Raw genomic sequence first — 24,021 nt, 5'->3', positions numbered from 1 at the left:
TTGAGCCCTGGTCCAGGAAGATCCCACATGCCACGAAGCAAATAAGCCCATGCACCACAACTACTGAGCCTGCGCTCTAGAGCCCGCGAGCCACAACTACTGAACCCACGTGCCACAACTACTGAAGCCCATGCACCTAGAGCCTGTGCTCTGCAACAAGAGAAACCATCGCAATGAGAAGCCTGTGCACCTCAAAAAAGAGTAGCCCCTGCTCGCCGCAACTAGGGAAAGCCCATGCGCAGCAACAAAGACCCAACACAGCCAAAAAAAAAAAAAAAAAAAAAAATTCAATCCCCCCAAAATAAATAAATAAACTCAAAATGGCTTAAAGACTTAAATGTAGGACATGACACCATAAAACTCCTAAAAGAGAACATAGGCAAAACATTCTCTGACATAAATTGTACCAAAGTTCTCTTACGTCAGTCTCCCAATGCAATAGAAATAAGAGCAAAAATAAACAAATGGGATCTAATCAAACTTATAAGCTTTTGGCATTCTCTCACCTCCTGAGATGGCCCACACTCTGTCTGTGGAGTGTGTTTCTCTCTAAATAAATCCACTTCTTACCTAAAAACAAACAAACAAACAAACAAACAAAAAACCAACTTATAAGCTTTTGCACAGCAAAGGAAACCATAAACAAAATGAAAAGACAACCTACGGACTGGGAGAAAATATTTGCAAATGATGCGATTGACAAGCGCTTAATTTCCAAAATATACAAACAGTTCATACAACTCAATAACAAAAAACCAAACAACCCAGTCAAAACATGGGCAGGGCTTCCCTGGTGGCGCAGTGGTTGAGAGTCCGCCTGCCAATGCAGGGGACACGGGTTCGTGCCCCGGTCTGGGAGGATCCCACATGCCGCGGAGCGGCTGGGCCCGTGAGCCATGGCCGCTGAGCCTGCGCGTCCGGAGCCTGTGCTCCGCAATGGGAGAGGCCACAACAGTGAGAGGCCCGCGTACCGCAAAAAAAAAAAAAAAAAAAAAAAAAAAAAAAAAAAAAAAACATGGGCAGAAGTCCTAAATAGCCATTTCTCCAAAGAAGACATAGAGATGGCCAATAGGCATATGAAAAGATGCTCAACATCACTAATTATTACAGAAATGTAAAACAAAACTACAGTGAGGTACTACCTCACACTGGTCAGAACAGCCATTATTAAAAAGTCTACAAATAACAAATGCTGAAGAGCGTGTGGAGAAAAGAGAACCCTCCTACACTGTTGGTGAGAATGTAAATTGGTGCAGCCATTATGGAAAACAGTATGGAGGTTCCTCAATAAACTAAAAATAGAGTTGCCATATGATCCAGCAATCCCACTTCTGGGCATATACCCAGACAAAACTATAATTCAAAAATATACATGGGCCCCTATGTTCATAGCAGCATTATTTACAATAGCCAAGACATGGAAGTAACCTAAATGTCCATTGACAGATAAATGAATAAAGAAGATGTGGTACATATACACAATGGAATACTACTCAGCCATTTAAAAAGAATGAGATAATGCCATTTGCAGCAACATGGATGGACCTAGAGATTATCATACTAAGTGAATAAGTCAGAAAGAGAAAGACAAATACCATATGATATCAATTATATGTGGAATCTAAAATATGACACAAATGAACTTATTGACAAAACAGAAATAGACTCACAGACATAGAAAACAGACTTGTGGTGGCCAAGGGGGAGGGTGGGTAGAGGAGGGATAGATTGGGAGTCTGGGATTAGCAGACTCAAACTATTGTATATAGAAAGGATAAACAACACAGTCCTACTGTATAGCACAAGAAACTATATTCAATATCTTGTAATAAAGCATAATGGAAAACAACATGAAAAAGAACATACATATATAACTGAATCACTTTGCTGTACACCAGAAACTAATACAACATTGTAAATCAACTATGCTTCAATAAGTAAATACATAAATAATTTAATTAATTAGTTAATTAATTAAATACAAAAAAACCCCGATCTGCTTCTCCATCCAAAACCAATGCCTCCTGATGGCCAGTGGTTCGGGGTCACTGGCCTGAGGCCCTTCATCCAATGGCCCAGGGAGCCTGGTGCAACTTCTCCACTATTTGCATTAGAACTGGGGCTGACACCAGGCAGTGTTTGTGAAGGTAAATTCTCCCAGCTCCTCTGCTGCTCCTGTTCCCTCCTCATTACGCTAATACATACTGTTCAGCTACAACTTGGGATAAATACTACTTTTCCTCCATTTACATTCAGTCAACTTCCCAAAGTTTGTGAGTTTTTGACTATCCTTTAGAACACTGAGCCTCTCTTGACACAGAGAAAATGGTCCTGTGCAGCTGTTATATAAAGACAGTGAAAGGAACCTAAGTAATTTGAGTATTTTGGTAATTTATCCAGAAGTGCTGTTGTCAGAGTATATCCCACAAAATGTTCTCTGATATAGCTGTAATTTTCTTTATTTTATTTTTGGCTGTGTTGGGTCTTCGTTGCTGCGCACAGGCTTTTCTCTGGTTGCGGCGAGCGGGGGCTACTCTTCATTGCGGTGCGTGGGCTTCTCATTGCAGTGGCTTCTCTTGTTGTGGAGCACGGGCTCTAGGCACGCAGGCTTCAGAAGTTAATGCACACAGGCTCAGTAGTTGTGGCTCGCGGGCTCTAGAGTGCAGGCTCAGTAGTTGTAGTGCACGGGCTTAGTTGTTCCACAGCATGTGGGATCTTCCCAGACCAGGGCTCGAACCTGTGTCCCCTGCATTGGCAGGCAGATTCTTAACCACTGTGCCACCAGGGAAGCCCTGTAAGTTTTCTTTTGTAGTGTAAGAGAGTTTCCAGTAATCGGTACCTTTACTCAAATTTCAGTCTGTCACTCTTTTGAAAATTTTCCAGTCTGGTAAGTTTGAGGTCGTAACTTACTGTTTCAGTTTGCAATAGTTTGATTCTAAGTAAGGTTGAGAATGTATTCACATGTTTAGTGAGAATTCATGTTACCTAGAATTACCTAGATTAAGTACTGCCATTTTTTTTTTTTAAAGAAGATGTTGGGGGTAGGAGTTTATTAATTAATTATTGCTGCGTTGGGTCTTCATTTCTGTGCGAGGGCTTTCTCTAGTCGTGGCAAGCGGGGGCCACTCTTCATCGTGGTGTGCGGGCCTCTCACTATCGCGGCCTCTCTTGTTGCGGAGCACAGGCTCCAGACGCGCAGGCTCAGTAGTTGTGGCTCACGGGCCTAGTTGCTCCGCGGCATGTGGGATCTTCCCAGACCAGGGCTCGAACCCGAGTCCCTTGTGTTAGCGGGCAGATTCTCAACCGCTGCACCACCAGGGAAGCCCAGTACTGCCATTTTTACTGGGTCATCTTTCCCTTATTAAGTAAGAATTATTTATTCATTTGCGATACTAACTCTAATAGACAAGGTCAGAAAATAAAACAAACTACAGAAAATAAAACAGAAAGTAAAACAAATCCTAAAATCCCAGTGGTTTAACTCTAGAACATTCTATTCCCCATGACCATGAAGTCCAATGTGGCATGAGCAGCTTCTTTCTGTGGTTGTCCACCAAATTATGATCCAGGGAGCTAGGCTGCTTCCACAGTTTAATTAGCCAGACTCTAATGGGTACCTTCCAAGTTCCCCAAAGCATGGAAAAAGAGTGTTGAAGTGTGCCCATGCAGAAAGAAGCTAATACAGCAGGTCTGAGACTGCTGTGTCTAGAAAGCCTCCTTGCAAGTCTGGCCTTTGGCTGGCATCTGGGAACTTGGCTGGTGAACAGCTATGTATATTGATAGAAAGTTTTCTGGAGAAGAGTGTTTCACTGTGCCTGGACCATTGGTGTGAACAACATAGTTTATGCTGAACACTGGATTTCCTTCTGAGAGACTAGATCTTCCATTTGTGATAGGCAGTGGGTGCCTATGGGATCAGCTCCCAGTAAAACCTTGGGCACTGAGTCCTCGGTGGGCTCCCTTGGCAGAAATATCATACCCATGTTGCTGCATTTTTCTTGCTGGGGGAAGTGTGAGTTCTGTGTGAGCCCCCCCAGGAGGAAGAGAGCATAACGAAGCTTGTGTATGGATGGATTCTTCTAGACTCCATGTCTTTTTCCCTTATGATCTGCCACTGAATATCTCCTTGGTCACTAATAAAGCTTAGCCATGACTACAACTCTATGCCATATCCCGTGAGGCTTTTATAGCAAATCTCCAAATGGGAGGATACTTGGAGGCCCCATCACAATGCCACAGAATGTTATAAAGGACACGGCTTGAAACGGGCTTACGCAATTTTCATGCACATCCCATTGTTCAGAACCTAGTCTTAGGTTCCCAACCTTCCAACTGTAGTGATGCTGGAATCACATCAGAGCCACAGTAATTTGGTGAGCACAAACGGTCTCTGTCACACTGACTCTTTATCATCTGTCTGCAGTCTTCATGTCTTTTCTCAGTCTGTGGCTTACCTTTTCGTTTTTTACAGTGTGTTCTGACGTACAAGAGTTTAACTGAATGCAACTCACATTATAAATATTTTCTTTGTAGTTTGTGTTCTTTTGTGTCTCCATTTAAAAAAAAAAACAGGGCTTCCCTGGTGGTGCAGTGGTTGAGAGTCTGCCTGCCAATGCAGGGGACACGGGTTCGTGCCCTGGGCCAGGAAGATCCCACATGCCATGGAGCGGCTGGGCCCGTGAGCTGTGGCCACTGAGCCTGCACGTCCGGAGCCTGTGCTCCACAACGGGAGAGGCCACAACAGTGAGAGGCCCACATACCGCAAAAAAAAAAAAAAAAACCAAGCCCTTCCTCAGATGAATGCCCCAGAATATTTTTTCTTAATTTCTCCTAGTAAAATTTAATTTTGCTCTTCACAATTAAGATTAAGTATACCTGAAATAGATTTTCATGTAAAGAATGAAGTAGAGAGTTAGAAAGAAGAGGGAGGGATATATGTTTAGTGCGAAAGAAACAGCTTACAGAAAAGATCTTAGGGTGGCAAAGAACATGGCACAGAAGAGGAAAAAACTAAATGTGGATGCATGTGGCTGGAGCAGGGAAAGTCAGGGGAAACTTGTGCAAGACGATGGTGAGGGACAGACGGAAGCAAACATTATAGGACCTTGTAGGGCTATCGCCCAGTAGAAGAAAGGCAGCCAGGAGCAGAGACCATGTGAGAGAAAATTTCTTTTTTTCTTTAATACTTATTTATTTATTTCTGCGTCGTGTCTTGGTTGTGGCATGTGGAATCTTTTCTTGCGGCTCATGGGCTCTCTAGCTGTGGCGCACAGGCTTAGTTGCTCTGCGGCATGTGGGATCTTAGTTCCCCGACCAGAGATTGAACCCGTGTCCCTTGCATTAGAAAGCAGATTCTTAACCTCTGGACCACCAGGGAAGTCCCAGTGAGCGAAGGTTTCTGACTTGTAAGGTGAAGGATAGTAGAGGGTGACGTAGGCAGTAGATGAAGACGTCACAAAGCTCACAGGGGAGAGAAGGATGTGGGTCTTTGAGATTATCAAGGGCATCTTCATGTATCTCAACTAAAGGTGCATTTTCCTTTCTGCAAGCAGAGGGGACCTCAGAAGAGAGAACCAGCTAGCCATAGTGTTGAGTTGACCTGCAGTCAGGCTAAGACTGGCATGGGGCAGACTTCAACACTGAGAGTCACACTGCCCACTGCTGTCCAGCCCCATGCTGGCAAGGACTCTGTGCCTTTGATGGAGACAGGGGCTTCTGAGGGTTTGGGCCAGACCTCACGTGTGCAGGCAACCCTCAGTCTTTCTAACTACGCTTTATGTGCAGAGAGGAAGCAGCTGTGCAGTGCTGTGGAGTCACTGCTGGCACAGAAGTACACAGATGTCCGGGAGGGGATAACAGACTCCAGGGTCAGCGGGAAATCCTCTGTATTTGGTCTCGAGACGTTGTACCCATCAGGGATTTCTCCTTTCTCCATGTTGCCAACATCATAGGAGTAATGGATCAGCCTCAGCCCATGTCCCAGGTCTTGTCGGTACCAGTACATATAGTCATGGCTATTAGTCTGGTGACATTTCAGAGTCACTGTCTCTCCTGTCACTGTGATCTTGTATCTTGGTTCCTGGGTGATCCCGGCCTCCACAGGTCCTGTGATAGACAGAGCTGATGTTGTCATCCCAAGAGGAAGGCTAGTATTGAGGTCTTGAGAATTCCAGGGACGGGAGCCCACCTGTACTCACCTGCCCACAGGAGATAAAGAGCCATGCAGAAGAAGAGCCTGGTGACCCTTTCTGGTCGTGGACAGAAGCTCATGTCATCCAGTTTTGTTTTGGGGAAATAGAACTTGGGCTCTTGGGAAATCCTTGGCCGTCCAGTAGTTAGGACTCAGCACTTTCACTGCCGCGGTGTGCCTGGGTTCTATCCCTGGTCCGGGAACTAAGCTCCCACAAGCCTCGAGGCCCGGCCAAAACAAAAACTTGGGTTCTCAGTAACTCAGTGATGTCACTGTCCTTGACACATGCTTGAGCTGCAGAGCTCAGCTACCACAGCCCTTCCCACAGGAACAAGTCAATAATACATATAAAGTTGAACAGCTCAGAGCAGGAAGAATTAGTAAGTCTGCTTTAAAAGGAAATCTTATGTCTCTATGCTTTTTCCCTGCCTTTTTAGTAAGGAAATTTTTTCTTCTCTGCATAATAAAACTCCTTATTTGGACGTTGTTAAAATTTATCATATTTCTGTAGACTAAGAAATATTCTCATGGCAGTCCCGGTACTTTTGTGACTTCTCTGCTCAAAATTTTACTAGTTTTTTTCCCTTTGACTAAACTCTGGATAATTGACTATCAGCCAACAGTGATCTTTTCATTTAAAAAGAACTACCTGATATCCAGAATGTTTTCAGTCTCAAGGTCAAAGTCATTGGAATTTGAAGAATTGTTTACATTGGGAGCCCCACTATCCGTGCTCAGGTCTCTATATCCTTGGGGGTAAGAGTCCTCCCTTTTTTTCCGGGGAGGCCATGGAGGACTAGACCACTTACCCCCGTGACTGTGCTTTCTATGAAAAAGAAAGGAGGCGCGTTAGCAATGTGGTTGAGAGACCCATCCAGAGGTACACATGCGTCATGCCTCCAGGGTCACAGGGAAATGTTCTGTCTCCATTTGAAAGGTCTCATACACACCAAATGAGAGAATATTGATTGAATCATATTTTATTATACTGAATCATAAATTGCTGTAGTGCAAGACTTACAGCTAGACAATATCAGGGCATACTGTCATTTCAAACATAGGTCATGTGAGTGTGTATAGCTCCCCTATTTCTGTGATTATATATCTCCATGTTATCTGGATGGGTAATTCCTATAATCACACAGTAGTGAGAAAGGATATGGAATCCAAAATCAGAGACAAGAAGGAGGCTGATGTAGCACTGCATGGAAATGCTTGTGACTGGGGTCTGGCAAACTTGGGGAAGGGCTTTCCCATCTATGCCCAGGACCCACATTGTCCCAGGGACCAAGAGCCTCACAGCAAAGCAGCCTACTGACCATGGCTGGGTGTGTGCAAAAAAAAGGGAGTTTTTCAGCTAGGACTCACATTCTTTGGGGTAGGGTGCATGGAGTCCTAGAAAGCTGAGGATTGTTCTCATGATAAGGTATGATCTATCTATAATATTAATATTCTCAACAATAAGCTAATTTTTTTAGGGAATAAGTATTTACCAGGAATATTTCCTTTTTATTTTTAAATTAATTAATTATCAAGTCACAAATTTGGTGTTGCTGAAAACATACACCTCATCTAGAAGCTTTGTCTGTTTTTTGGTTTTTAGTTTTTTTTTGTTTGTTTTGTTTTTGCACTGGTGTTTCTAGGCACCTGGAACAGTATAGAACAGTACCTACACACGGTAAGTAGTGAAAAATAGACTGGCCATGAAGTCAGTGAAGAATAAAATAACTTCAGGCCCTCTCAATTGCACAGAAACTTTCCAAGACTTAAAAAATTTTTTTCTATTCTCTTTTTCAAAGGGCACCCTAACATTTGAAGAGGTTTAGGCCGCACCAAAACCTGGATCTACTCCGCATTCAATAAGTGTTTGTTGAATGACTGAAGAAAAAAAATGATTATCTGAGTCCAGGTCGACTCTACTTTTGTAAACATAACTCTAGTCTATTCAGTTGCAAATATCAATAGGTTCAGAGCTTTAAGGGAGCACAGACCAGGTAAGTTTGTTGGGAATTCAAAATAAACCAAAATGAATTGAGAAAGATTCATTCATATATGTTATATAAGACTTTTTCAATGAGTGAATGGCAGTATGAAGAAAAGAAAAATGGTGGTCTCTTGCAAAGAGAAGGGTCTTCTTATTTATTTATTTATTTATGGCTGCATTGGGTCTTCGTTGCTGTGCGTGGGCTTTCTCTAGTTGTGGTGAGCGGGGGCTACTCTTCATTGTGGTACATGGCTTCTCATTGCAGTGGCTTCTCTTGTTGCAGAGCATGGGCTCTAGGTGCGTGAGCTTCAGTAGTTGTGGCACACGGGCTCAGTAGTTGTGGCTCATGTGCTCTAGAGTGCAGGTTCAGTAGTTGTGGCGCACGGGCTTAGTTGTTCCACGGCATGTGGGATTTTCCCGGACCAGGGCTTGAACCCGCGTCCCCTGCACTGGCAGGAGGATTCCTAACCACTGCGCCATCAGGGAAGCCAGAGAAGGGTCTTCTGATGTGACATCATTCCATCACTGTCAGAGAGCAGGGAGAATGAAGCAGGGAAGGAGAAAACCAGGATAAGGCACCATAGTGAAGTTGTGCTGGGGCAACAGGAGATGGATTCCATTGGGACCTTCTGAGAAGCCCAGGCAATGCCTCTCTGAACTATTCCTGAATGCTGACTCTGGAGCTTTCGTCCCCTGGCTCCTGTCCCACAAGGAGCTTTAGCACCCCTTCAGCTCTGGCTGCCCTGTATACGGGCCAAGGGGGCTCCTATGACATCAGAGAAGACCCCGGGGCAGAAAGCAGAGGGACCCCCAGCATGCATGTGATGGGGAGCCGTCAGCATGGGGCAAATGGGCATAGGCTTGCACATAACCCTCAACCGCAGTCAAGGATGAAATCAGAGGTGGGCTGAGGATGTGACGGAAAGCCCTAGAGGCTCCTTGATGGCCACTCTTCAAGTGAAAGTGTCCCTTCTTCTAGATCTTCTTCTAGATCTTTCCCGTGACTACTAATGGCTCGGAAGCCGGAATTTTCTGGAAGCACCACACCTTCTTGCATATCAGATTTAATATCAAACAGGAAGGGCTGTCCTGGGTCCCATTTTCATTTTCCCTTAAGAGGCAACTCTTTGTAGTTAGTTTCACATAATAAATTATCAGACGACTGTATTTGCATTTCAGATGACTTCACATCTGGAACACAGGTGACTCAGGCAAAAGTAATCCGTGCCTGCCTTTGATCCCAGAATTGCACCCCGTCAGTAATTGTGCTAGACCAGAGTCGTGTCAGAGAGTTAACAGGTAACTAAGATTTCTTAAGCCTGTACTTTGTATTACGCAATTTGTTTCATTTTCTTGCATAAAACCTCTGCAAAACAGGTATCATTGGTCTCAGTTTACAAATGGGAAAACTCAGTCAAGTCTTTTCCAAGTCACCAGCTCGAGGCAGGTCGGAACAGTCCAAGGCAAAACAGACCAAGGTCTCTGAAGTCAGAACTCTTTTCTCTTTAGCCTCCCAGGTGAAAGATGTTGTGATGATAACTTGTGTCAGAGTCAGTGTTTCTGAAAGGGACTTTTGGGTCCATGTTCCGATTCTGAAGATGTCTACCTCTACCAAAACGCAGACGGGGATCTAAAGCGTGGGTGGGTTTGAGTCCCAGTTCTGATATTTGTTAGCTGTGCCTGCTTTAGCAAGTTATCTAAACTCTCCAGCAATCAGTTTTTTCACCCGTAACGTGGATACGGTGCTCTATCTCGCGTGGTTCTTAAGAAAGCTAATCAAAATAACGTACTTAAGAAGCTGGATACCTAGCACAGGAAGGGGCCTGATACTAGCAACAGTCAAAGCTTTGGGGTCCAGGGCTGTCCCACCCGAGCTCAGGACTCATCTGCCCCAGAAGACAGTGGGCCACACAGCCAAGAAGCCGAGTGCCCCAGGCGACTCAGGCAGTAGGAAACTGGTCTTCTCCCTACTCAGGGCTCTGGTTTCCAGGGTGAGAGACCAGATGTTTGATCCTCCCTTTTCTCTGTATGGGGGGCTTACCTGTGATGTCGCTGTTCTGATGTCCCTGTCTTTGTGGGCTCCCGCAGGCGCCCTGCACCCCCCAGACAGGCTCAGCTGATCCAGGCCTTCCCAGCCTGTCCAGTCACCCATGGAGCAAGTGGGGCTGGGTGTGCTGAGCTAGGCTGTGCAGGGCTGGGCCAGGTGATCAACCCTCACTGCTTCTCTATTGCCCCAGGGCAGGAGCACCTTTCTCTACACCTGTGTTGGATTATCCAGGCTGCCCCACTGAAGCCCCATCACACTCTTCACTAACTGTAGCCTCCCAGAGAGGCCTTTACTCCCTGCCAGACGAAGTTCATGGTTCCCTGCTGGGACAAACACACCTGCATGTTTGTTAATGCGAGAAGACTGTAATCAGCTCTTCAAATGCCAGCACTGACTCTGATTCATCAAATAATCTCCCTGACGCAGGGACCAAGCCAGGACTCTCTCGCCCTTAACCCCGCCTCCTCCTCCTCTCCCCCACCCTCCCCTTCCCGGACGCTGCTGACAGAGGCTCGCTCAGTGGATCCACAGTGCCCTCAAGTGGCCAGTTGTGCAGTAGCGCCATTGCCAGAGCCCAGGCAGGCCGAGTACTACCTAAATTAGGATCGAAATCCAGATCCACCAGGACATGCAGGGCACAGGTTTTGCTGATTTGCTCTTTGTCTTGGGCTCACCCTTAGTACGTGGTAGTGAGGGAGGCATGAAGCAAAGGTTTTTCCAAGACGGAATAAAAATTCTAAACCTCATCAATTAGTGTTCTACGAAAGGGGATACGGGTCAGTTGCCAGTTGCCCTGGGAAGGGGTGGGACCTCGGGCAAAGCTTTCTCTTTAACCAAAGATAATTCCTGGAGAGACTGACAGTGGAGTTCTATCAGCCAAAACATCTTCCAAGCAGCCAGGGGAAGAAGCCCATCAAGTCCTTGAAGAGGAAACTGCCTCCTTACATAGCTTCTCTTATCTGAATATTCTGTTCAAATTTTTTAAAATTTATTTTATTTATTTATTTTTGGCTGCATTGGGTCATTGTATTGGGTCTTACTATCTTTCCACACACACAAGTTTTAAAATTTTGATAAAGAATAATTTAATTCTTTTTAAAATTAGAACATTTTTCATCCTCTTTCAGAAATCTTTGCCTACTACAAGGTCATGAAGAGAATTTGCTGTGTTTTCTTTCAGACTCTTTATACTTCAGAAGCTTTATAGATCATTGGAAATGTTGCTCCAACTCATATTAATTTTTCTTTTTGGCAAGGGTCAGCAAGCCTTTTCTGTAAAGAGTCAGATAGTAAATATGTTTGGTTTTGTGCACCCCATGCAGTTTCTGCCAGAACTACTCAACGCTGCCAATGCAGTGCAAAAGCAGCCAGAGGCAATATGTAGATGATTGAGCTTAGTTTTATTCCAACAAAATTTTACTTACAGATACTGAAATCTGAATTTTGTATAATTGTCACCTGCCACAAAATGTTATTCTTTTTATTTTTTAACCATTTAAAAATATAAAAACCATTGTTAGCTTCTCGGCCATATAAAAACAGGCAGAGGCCATATTTGGCCTCTGGGCCTTAGTTTGCCAACTCCTGGTTCATGGACTGAGATAAAAATTGAGATTCATTATTTTTCCACATGGATATATATATATTTTCCAGCACCATTTGTTGAAAAGATTATTTTTCCCCTCTTTATGCTACTTTTAGTGTTTGACCTAGGGATTACAATGTGCATCTTTAACTTATCATGGTCTATCTGTAAAAATGTTCTATTAACTATAGGTTTTCCATAAATGCTTTTTATTAGGAAGTTTCCAGTTATTCATATTTTGCTAATTGTTTTTTTTTTATCAGGAATGTTTGTTGGACTTTATCAAAATTTTTTTGAGCATCTATAGAGATGATCATATGGTTTTCCTTTTATAGTATTTGATATGATAAATTGTAAAGCTATAGTAAATAAGGCAGTGTGCTATTTGTGTAAGAACTGACAAAATAGACTAACACATATGCAATGACTGATACGTGACAAAAGTGAGATCACAAAGCGGTGAGGAAAGTATTACTCTTTAACGAATAATATTGGGTCAGTTGGATAACTATATGGAAAACATAACCTGACCTCTTCCTCATTTCATATACAAAGAATTCCAGTTGAATTACAGATCTTAATGTAAAAGTTTAAAATATAAAGAATTTAGAAGGAAACATAAGAAAACATGATCATTTTGAAATAGGCAAAGATTTCCTAAACTAGACACCAAAATACAAAATATAAACCAAAGAGGGGGGAAAATGGACTGATTTTGGATTAAGAAGTTCTCCTCATCAAAGGACACAACTAAGGGCTTCCCTGGTGGCGCAGTGCTTGGGAGTCCGCCTGCCGATGAAGGGGACACGGGTTCGTGCCCCGGTCCGGGAAGATCCCACATGCTGCGGAGTTGCTGGGCCCGTGAGCCATGGGCGCTGAGCCTGCACGTCCGGAGCCTGTGCTCGGCGACGGGAGAGGCCACAACAGTGAGAGGCCCGCGTACCGCAAAACAAAAAACAAAACAAAGGACACAACTAAGAGAGTGAAAAAGTAACCCAAAGAGTGTGTGTGTGCATGTGTGTGTGTGCCAGTTGAAAGGCTCAGATACCTTGATAGGAGTGTAAATTGGAAACCTCAAAGAATCCTGAATGGATGATATAACTCTTATTCCAGTCTTCTTTGAATTACTCCCCTTTAACACCTTCTCAAGTGGGGTTACCTTTTATGAAAGCCAAACTGAGTTTCTATTTAAAAAATAGAGAGGAGGGCTTCCCTGGTGGCGCGGTGGTCGGGAGTCCGCCTGCCGATGCAGGGGACGCGGGTTCGTGCCCCGGTCTGGGAAGATCCCACATGCCGTGGAGCGGCTGGGCCCGTGAGCCATGGCCACTGGGCCTGCGCGTCCGGAGCCTGTGCTCCGCAACGGGAGAGGCCACAACAGTGAGAGGCCCGCGTACCGCAAAAAAAAAAAAAAAAAAAAAAAAAAAAAAATTAGTGAAGAAAATTAGACACAAAATGACAGCAGGATTGTCAAGAAATAAAAAAGCAATATAGGGACATACATTAGCGTGCATTATTGTGGACGACAGTTCCCTGTGGATAATTTATTTCAGTGGCAACTGTTGCTAAGGATTGTAATTTATTTATTTTTAAGGTTGGTGGCTACAGATGACCTTAACAGTGTTCTGCACTGGCTGGCCCACATCTGGGCACTGTGTGGTCTGAGCTGGTGACATTCAGTATGAGTTTATTATAAATGTGCTGAAACTAAATAGTCTTACCAGAGGATACTTCACTCTATCTGAGACTATGGTCTGATATTCAATCCCAATTATAGAATCTTAAACTGTATAAAGGAATCTCAGAAACCCAGATGCTCTAGTCTTTCAAAGGTTATTTTCCGACTTCCTACTATCAGAACAGCTGCAGCCCCCAACCCACTTATTTCCCCTGCTGAGGGGAGAGTGGGGTAAGTCCTCTATATGGGGATTTCTGGGAACTGTGAGTAGAGGTGAGCACGTGGGCGTTTGTAAACAGGAAGGAGGTGACTGTGCCACGCTGTGGCTAAGCTGCTGGCACAGAGATACATGGCCGAGTCCCCAGGCTCTCGTCCCTGGATCTTCAGATGGGAGTACGAGCCCTCAGGCCTCTCAGCGGGGAACCAATCACTAGGCATCCCCGATGCGTCTGGTGCACCTTTTCTCTGAAAATAAGTCAGAAACTCCGGGCCCTACCCCAGCATCTGTCAGTACCAGAAAAAGACTTGGTGACCAGAAATTGGGTCACACCTGAGAACTACAGCCTGACCCCTCCCTGTGACCCTGTGCCTGGGGGACTGGGACACTCCAGCTCCTGTGTGACCTGTGGGGATAGTAAGGAAGAAAATAATTGTAATCATCACACACACACACACACACACACACACACACACAACTGCTTGGTTTGCTGAGGACTCACCTGCCCCCAGGAGACAGAGGGTTTCGCTCAGCAGAGGAGCCTGGAGCCCATGGCAGGGTCAGGGCAGCAGTGGGAGGTTGACCAGCTCAGGGTCCTTGTAAGCAAGAGCAGAGGAGGAGGGGCGTCCTTGTCCCCACAGGGCAGTTCCTATGGTGACATCACTGAGCCTCAGGATTAATTAATTAATTAAGTATATCTAAGACGCCTGCAACGCGGAGATGCACCATTCTATTATGTACCATTAAGAAAGAAAAAAATGACTGTCGGTCATCATCAGAAACATTAAAAGGTGAAAACTTGTGAGGCATAGAATTAATGAAAAATGGAAATTCAGAAGTGGGTCTAAATAAGCACTGATTCTGTTAGGTCCTTGCTGTCACCCCAGTGTCCCGGGGCGTGAATCCCAGACCCCCTACCTGGCCTTCTTGCTTCTCTCCTTCTTTTCTCCTCATCAGCTGGACATTTCCACCTGGATGCTTCAACAGCACTTCACATTTGCGGTAGGAAATGCTGATTTTATCAACTCCAGCTGAGACTCCTGCTTCTGACCTCGGTCCTGCATTCGCCTGGTCCTATGCATGATCTGGGCAGGAACGGGCTATGTGTGTGTGTTGGGGGGGGAGGGTGGATGGTGGAATCGCCACGTCTTTGTCCCAAAGGCAGCCTGAACTCACAGCTCTGGGCAAGGGGTGAAACGGCGCCTCTGGTGTATACCGATCTAAGTTCAAATCTTCTAGTAATTCTGGAGGTTAAAACAAAAACAGTTCCCTGGATTCATTCATGAATCTCCATACAGTTTTTGTCCTCAACTCCCTATCGGGGTGCCTCCTGTGTTTCTACATCACTTCTAAAATAAATAAATGTTACAGAACCTTACCTTGAGGAGTCGGAAGTGTTTTACCTTTAACATTCGGGTGAGAGTCATACAATAAAAACGCGGTGGGGGGTTGAACTGATCCTCGGGACTCCTAACAGGCTGCATTATGAGTAATTCATTTCTCCTTTTCACTCCTAGGCTAACTCTCAAAACCTGATTGGTGGCCCCCTTCAGAAAAGGAACAAGACTCACGATCCTTTCCAGAAGAAGATGGGATTCCTCCAACCTGATGTAGCAGGAAAATTGACCTATTTCCGGCCCCTGAGAGTGTCCTTGGGCACTGTCTGTTTTATTAGTGTGCCCCATTGAACAGGTAAACTGTGGCCCCCAGCCTCACCGCTTCTCTCTTCGTCACCAGCCTTCACAGGGAGAAGGAGCACTACAGCTGGTAACTTCACATTTGAAATAAATTATCCCATTTCCACCCCCTTAAAAAGCAAAACTGATCAGAACCAGCTTGGAGTTTAGCTAACACTGTGTTCCTCTACATTTCACATGTGTGAAGCGACCACTTAGTTGCCTCTCTCCCCGCCTTTCTCATTTTAATAATAGCTTCTCACAAAGGTCCCTTCCCTAAATCACATTCGTATCTGTGATGCATCTTGGGATTGGAATAATTTGCTCAAATCTCAGCTTGTCCCGGGCTAAGCCCTGATCAGCCATCTCTAGAACTTCTCTTCTGCCAACATCATGCTGCTCTTACCTGCAGTGGTGTAGGACACACACGGGCGCTCCTACCTGCAGACTGGAAACCCCCAGGCTCCCAGGGGCTCCCACACAGATGTAAACAGACTGTCGTTTGTAATCTGGTTCCATCCTTTATCAACTCTGAGACCATGCCCGAGGCCATTAACCTACCTGTCTATCCCTGTTATGCGATATGAAGCAGCTAACAGAAGCAAGTTAGATCTCTCTCTACCGATCTGAAAAAATAAAGTCCAAAGTAGACTAAGAGAAAAAAGTATGCAAGTTGCAGTTAATGTGTACAGGTGGCCCCGCTTTGGTAGGGGTATTTGTGTAGACAGGTTTGCACGAGCATAGAGAAGAAGGTAAGAAACACACCCCTAAAGGTGGGATTGGATAGGGGTGTGTTTGGAGAGGGAGGAGGATTATTAACATTTAACATTTTCCTTATACATTGTTGATGCTTTTTCATTATATAACATAGCTTAGCACTATATACAAGGCATGGAAGCAACTCAAGTGCCCATCAACAGATGAATGGATAAAGAAGATGTGGCGTGTATATATATATATATATATATATATATATATATATATATGCCACATTATATAATTGTATATTTATATAATATTCCATTGTATATGCACATTGTATATATACAGTGTGTATATATAATGGGTATAAATGCCCATTTTTAAAAATAAGCCAAGGGTGAAGGAGCACAGCACCCTGTGCACATGGATGGCCCCTGACCAGTGAACTGGGTAAGCGGTGAGGTCGATGGTGACTTCTGTTTGTGTTGACTGTGGATTAATGTGGCTCCTGTCTCCAAGAACGGCCACCACCGGGAGTGGAGGCTCTGAGCGCTCATTCTAGAACAAGCCTTGAATAATCCCCTTATTTGAAAAGGAAGGTAAATGAGCGCCTCCTACTGCCTGCGTTTTCAAACTCAATAAAAATAAGTTACATTTTCACAGGCTCTAGAAATGCTCATCTTTTACTTCTGATTCAAGTAGCAGTATCATTCATTCCAGTGTCGGCTGTGACGGTGTTCCAGTGTTCACCAATAGCTCACAGCTTTCTCAAATGGGTGAGGGATGCTGTCCCCAGGGAACACGTTCTAACTCCAGTCTTTCTAAGGTTTGACTCTTTGAAATAAGTAGTCTATTTTTGGTCTTCACTGCCTAAGGAGATGAAGCTGCATTAGTCTCTAAAGCATTGATGTGAATCATTCAGGCAAAACCGGGGCTTTGGTCTATCCTTGGGCCATGCTAGGCAATTGTACATTTGATTATTTCTGCCCAGAAAGACTCACACAATTCTTCAAGGACTAATGCATGGCCTCTCTCTATAAATGGAGCCTTTGCTGTCACAAACAGCATTTCCGAAATGGCCGAGGAGGGAGAGCTGGAAAGGACACTGCCCTGCATCCTGCCCCACAGGCAGGGTGTGGGCTGAAGCTGGGGTTTGGGGGTGAGAGACCCTCAGCTCTGTGTCTCTGGCATTGCCCAGCGATCCATGGAAGTGGACATCCACGACACGGTTCAGTGTATCAGGCCTCGTGGCCTCTAGTTTATCCAAGAGGGATTTGTGCCTTGGGAAGACCTTCCCTCACATAATAGAGAGGCCATTATTGTTTCCTTCTCCATCAACTTTTTGTTTTTTTTGCGGTACGCGGGCCTCTCACTGTTATGGCCTCTTCCATTGTGGAGCACAGGCTCCGGACACGCAGGCCCAGAGGCCATGGCTCACAGGCCCAGCCACTCCGCGGCATGTGGGATCTTCCCAGACCAGGGCATGAACCCGTGTCCCCTGCATCGGCAGGTGGACTCTCAACCACTGCGCCACCAGGGAAGCCCCTCCATCAACTCTTAATACTAGTTTTTGATGTTCTGTTTCTGATCATTCCACCAGTGATGAGGTAGCCCATGTTTGGGAGACTCCAAAATCCATGGGCCTTTAAGGGAAGGAGGCTGAAGGAAGAGACAAGCTGAGCAAGCTGATGGGAAGACACAAAACTGCAGAAAGCCTTGGGACCCGGTTACACAGCCCACGATAGGGATTTCTCTTCTGCTCCCAGGACTCACCTGATCTCAGGAGACAAAGGGATGGAAGGTCCCCATCGATGTAGCCAGACTTCTGGGATAGCCTGCGTGGGAACCAGGTGGTCTTCCATGATTTATTCACTCCCTAAAGACTGCCCACTGGTACCTGGACAACTACTGCTGGTGTTGGAAATAACACAGGGAACAAAAACATCCACGGCCACTACAATGTGAGATTTATAGAGAGTGAAAGGGGTTTCTGTTAGTCACATAAATTCATGTAAAATGACAACTGTGCTAAATGTTAGTGAATAGTATAAGCTATGAGCCCTTATAACAAAGGGGCCTGAGCTAGTAATATCGAGAAGGGATGCTTTTCTAAGAAGGTGGTGGTCAAGCTGAGATCTGGAGCAAAGAGAACAAGAGAGGAGAGACCTGTGTTGGCAGAGAGACAGAGCCTGGGAGCAGGAAAGCCTTCCGGAGGGAGAAGCGAGATGCACAGGAGGAATGGACTGAACTGAAGCCAGTAGGGTTGAAGCAGAGATGAGGGCCCAGGGGTAGGGGAAAGACAACCAGGAGTGGACACAGCATGGATAAAAGCTTATGACTGGGGCTTCCCTGGTGGCGCAGTGGTTGAGAGTCCGCCTGCTGTTGCATGGGACACGGGTTCGTGCCCTGGTCCGGGAGGATCCCACATGCCACGGAGTGGCTGGGCCCCTGAGCCATGGCCGCTGAGCCTGCGTGTCCGGAGCCTGTGCTCCGCAACAGGAGAGGCCACAACAGTGAGAGGCCCGCGTACTGCAAAAAAAAAAAAAAAAAAAAAAGCTTATGACTGAAATGAAAATGGTGTGGGAAAGACAGACTCATAAAAGTCCAGCAGAGAAAAGAATATGGACCTGTGGCATCAAGGGTATCTGTCTGTATCCAATTTCAAGCACAGTTTCCTTCCTGCAAGCAGCTGGGTAGGAGGAATTCCTCTGAAAGGCCAGAGGTGTAGTAGCTCTGATGACAGAGCCGTAGAAGAGGGGTCATGGAAGAGAAGTCCCCTCAAATCGTGATGCCGGCCCAGCTCACACTGACCTGAGAGGACTTCCCGCACAGGGCTCACAGCCTCTGAGGGTCCCCCGCTAGGATGACATTTCTGGCTGCGAAAGAAAGTCACAGACCCATTGGCAGATTCCTCCTTTGTGCAGGCTGTACTGTATCAGCCTGAGCCCCAGTTTCAAGTTCTGTTGATACACATTACCTGAGGACGACAATCACGGACATCTCAATGTCACTTTCTGTCGTGTCCTTTTTATCTTGAGGTCTGGGGAGTTCCAGCATCCATGACATCTGTGATCAAAGGAAGCTGAAACTGGAGATGATGCCAAAGAAGGACCCCAATGAGTTAGACATGAGGAAAGGCTTCGTTAGAGCTTGGCGAGCCCAGGGAAGGGCTTTGGAGGACTTGCCTGCCCCAGCTTGTGTGTTGGGGAAACAAGACATGGCTCTCAGTGGTGTCACTGATGAAACCAATCAGTGATGTCACTGTCCTACCAGCCAGTGACTCCTTCATCTACCCTCTGCCCCTCCCCCACCCTCTACTACCCCTCAAATGACAGCCATAAACCTTCACTCACATGGTACCTGCTCCTGGCTGCCTTTCTTCTATGGGGCAATAGCCCTACAAGGTCCTATATTTTTTGCCCCCCACCTGTCTCTTCACCATCAGCTCTGCTCTCTCTGTACCAGGCATACTTATCTACATTCAGTTTTTTCCTCGTAGGCACTGTGTTCTTTTCCAACCTAGGGATCTTTTTACAGGCTAGTCCTTGTGCACTGAGCTATATCCCTTCCTTAGAGTCCCAGATCTCTACTTCATTCCTTACATGAAAATATATTTCAGGTATATTTTATTCTTACTCATGAAAAGTGAAATTTAAATTTTACTCAAATAAATTAAGAAAAATATTTTCAGGTACTTATTTGAGGGAGAATTTGTTTGGCTGAGACACAAAGAAAACTATAATGTCAGGTGCATTAAATTCTTGTCCATCAAAACACACTGTAAAAAATTGAAAACATGGGCTTCCCTGGTGGCGCAGTGGTTGGGAGTCCGCCTGCCGATGCATGGGACACGGGTTCATGCCCCGGTCCGGGAAGATCCCACATGGCTGGGCCCGTGAGCCATGGCCGCTGAGCCTGCACGTCCGGAGCCTGTGCTCTGCAACGGGAGAGGCCACAACAGTGAGAGGCCCGTGTACCTCAAAAAAAAAAAAAAAAAAAAAAGGAAGAAGAGGGCAAATTTTACAGAGAATGGGATATGTTTGAAATATTTGAGATAATGTTCTGTTGAGTGAGAGAGTGAGCTAATTGGAATCTCAAAACAGAGATGTAAAGGCAGGTAAGATTAGTGACCCCATTTATCATGCTAGATACCAGTTTGTGCACGTGTGATTCATTCTGACAACTCTCAGCTGCTGCCCTGAAAAAGAGAGATCAGTGCATTCGCTCGGGTTTGGGTTTCTGTAATGTGAGGGCAACCTAAGAGGGTCATGGTAAAAGAATGAATGTTTGCAAGATAGGGTTAAAAGAATGTATTATAACATCATCAATTCTACTCTATCAGGAGGTGATGAAAATATGGAAGGACCCTAAGGAATAGGAAGAAAGAAAGAATAGTTACCAATGGATAGGAGATCCCGATAATGTCAAAGAACAGGTGTGGGAGGATAGGAAGCTGTGGGCAGAGTGGGATGATTAACTCACGAATTTGGAGGTGGGTCCTTTCCAGCTGATGGCAAGGAACAAGGGATGATGTTAGGAAAGTGAAGCAGTGGAGCAAGAAGTAGAAAGAAAAGGCTCACAACTTTGGGGTAGGCAAACAGGATGCAAAGAGCACCAAGTGTAAAAGAAAAAACTGTTAAGTTAGACTTTATAAAAATTTAAATCTTCAATTAACCAAAGTCAACATTAAAAAAGTGAAAAGGCAAGCCACTGTGGGCGAAGACCAACTCAGGCTATTTAATGATCAAAAGACTCCTATCTAGAATATTAAAATATCCCTTACAAATCAATAATATAAAGACAACTTGATTTTTAAAGATGGACAAATTCAAAAGCAGGCACCTTGTAAGAGGAGATAGGAAGATATGAAAAAAGTAAATATCATTACTGATCAGTGAAGTGTAAATGAGACACCACTACAAACCCAATAGAATGGCTAACAATAAAAAGAACACCAAATGTTGGTGTGAATGGGGGGTCAAGGGAACCCCCACCCCTTGGTGTTGTAAATTGGTGCAGCCACTTTGGAAAACTATTCAACTGCTTCTAATAAAGTCAAATATGCCTCTGCTTCTAATAAAGTCAAATATGCCTCTACCCTGTGAATCAATAGTTTCACTCATGTTTATACCTAAGAGAAATGAATGCTTTTACCCACGAAGACTTGTACAAAAATATTCAGAGCAGTTTTATTCATAATAGTTGAAAACTGGAGCAACCTACTCATCCATCTATAGGAGGATGGATAAACAAATTGTGATATACAATGGAATACTACTCAGTATTATAAAGAAAAAAGTACTGATAAACAACAATATGAGTACATTTCAGAAATAATAATTTTGAGAACAAGAAGTCAATAAAACAGAGTATTTCCTATGTGGTTCCACTTATATGAAGTTCAAGAATAGACAAAACTATAGTCATAAAAGTCAGAAAAGTGGTTAGCTCTGGGAAGTAAACTGATTGGGAAGAGGCATGAGGAAATTTTCTTGGGTGGTGGAAGTGTTCTTTATCTTGATTTCGGTCATGGTTGCACTGGTGTATGCCTTTTACAAAATTTACCAAGCCAAAAAAAAAAAAAAAAATTTACCAAGCAATATGTGTATTAATTTGAGCATTTTTCTCCCTATTTACACCTTAAATAAAGTATGACTAAAGCATTAATAAACAAGTACACAGGAGATGGGAGTCACATACAATTTCATTGCGTGTATTCCATGTAGTCCACCTTAGAAACGAATCACACACAAGACAGGAACAATTCCATGCATAAATATTGAGAACATGAGAAGGTCTCAGGGACTGAAGTATTACAACATCCAAATTTGACCTCAAACTAAGCTGGACTGACAAGTTTGCTCAGAAATAGCTGAGGATCAATGGCTGAAGGAAAGCTGTAGCCAAACAAAAACTTCAACAACAACAAAAAATCCTCAAAGTCTGTTGAAATCATTCCAAGCATCCTGAACTGCTGTAAACGCCATAATTTGGCAAAATTGGTCATTCATCAGTTTCACCATTTAGACTTTCAGCAGATTGGCCAATTAGTGAGTTGAGTTTTTGCCCAGCAAACAGCCTGCTCCCTTGTCTGCAATCAGGTCCTGGGTCAGTCAGCGCTCCCCCAACCCAGGGTGTACATGGCACGGCACGTCAAGTAGTGAGCAACACATGGGGTTTGCCCTTCCTGTGAAGCCCAACTATGGACCCACAGACCTGGACTTACTGGATCCCACGTGAAGAAACCCTGCTCTTGTGTATGGACTTCCACCTGTAAGAAGCTGAGGAGGGATACAGGCTGGGAGAGAATAAATTGTTGCCAATATCATTTTGTAATATTTTGCAAGGAAAAAAAATTGAAAAGCTCATAGATTTTTTTTTTTTTTTTTTTTTTTTGCGGTATGCGGGCCTCTCACTGTTGTGGCCTCTCCCGCTGCGGAGCACAGGCTCCGGACGTGCAGGCTCAGCGGCCATGGCTCACGGGCCCAGCCGCTCTGCGGCATGTGGGATCTTCCCAGACCGGGGCACGAACCCGTGTCCCCTGCATTGGCAGGCGGACTCTCAACCACTGCGCCACCAGGGAAGCCCAAAAAGCTCATAGATTTTAATCCAAGCCAAAGGGATGATAAAAATGAGGTTCTTTCTTAATTTACAAATTGCCTAAAAGATGGGAATCATATACAATTTTATGCATGTAGTTCAACTTAGAAATGAATCACACACAAATAAGAGAAGATGAGAACAGTCACAGGCATAAAATATTGAGAATGTGAGAAGTTCTCAGTGACCTCAAAAGACCTCATAACCTCAGAAGATGCAAAATACTGCCCTATGCCCACAGGAGAGACTTAGTTTGTCATCTTTTTTTTTTTGATAATTCTACAGTTGATCATCTCAGGGTTTAATGCTGCTGTTTGATGCATCTACTAACATTTCCCCTAAGTGGTTTGTTTACTTATGTGTTTCATAATTTGTTATTGAGAATTGTTTTTCTCCAAAGAATTCTTGCTTGGTATTCAATGAGCCCCAGGCAACTTTGTGTCACAGTTTCAAGCTTGGAGAGCCCCAGATCACTCAGGGAATTTAAAGCTGCCTGGCTGCTTTCTGCTTAGTTCTGCACTGAAAAAGAAAGTGAAATATAAATTTCATGTTAGATGCTGCTGTTCCTCTGCTTTATTCAATTGCCAGAATATTCTGAATTGAGTGACGTAACACTAAGTGCTATTTGCATTTACTTTTTCTAACCATTTTTAAATTGAAGTATAATTAATTTACAATATTGTGTTAGCTTCAGGTGTTCAGCAAAGTGATTCAGTTATATATGCATACATATAATCTTTTTCAGATTCTTTTCCATTATAGGTTATTACAAGACATTGCATATAGTTCCCTGTGCTATACAGTAGGTGCTTGTTGTTTGTCTATTTTATACATAGTAGTGTGTATCTGTTAATCCCAAGCTCTTAATTTATCCCTGCCCCCCCAACCCTCCTATCCCCTCTGGTAACCATAAGTTTGTTTTCCATGTCTGTGAGTCTGTTTCTGTTTTGTAAATAAGTTCATTTATATCCTTTCTTAGATTCCATGTATAAGTGATATCATATGATATTTGTCTTTCTCTGTCTGACTTCACTTTGTATGATAATCTCTAAGTCTATCCATGTTGCTGCAAATGACATCATTTCACTTTTTTAATGGTTGAGTAATATTCCATTGTGTATATGCACCACATCTTCTTTATCTATTCAGCTGTCAGTGGACATATAAGTTGCTTCCATGTCTTGGCTATTGTAAATAGTGCTGCAGTGAACATTGGGGTCATGTGTCTTTTCAAATTAGAGCGCGCACACACACACTCACACACACACACTCACACAGACACACACACACACACACACACAACCCTTATGCTGATGGACCTCTGTTCACACTAGTCTGCTGAGAG

The sequence above is a fragment of the Hyperoodon ampullatus genome (genome assembly GCF_949752795.1).
Source record: "Hyperoodon ampullatus genome assembly, chromosome: 9".
Lineage (NCBI taxonomy): Eukaryota > Metazoa > Chordata > Mammalia > Artiodactyla > Ziphiidae > Hyperoodon > Hyperoodon ampullatus.
Note: the sequence above shows the minus strand (reverse complement) of the source record.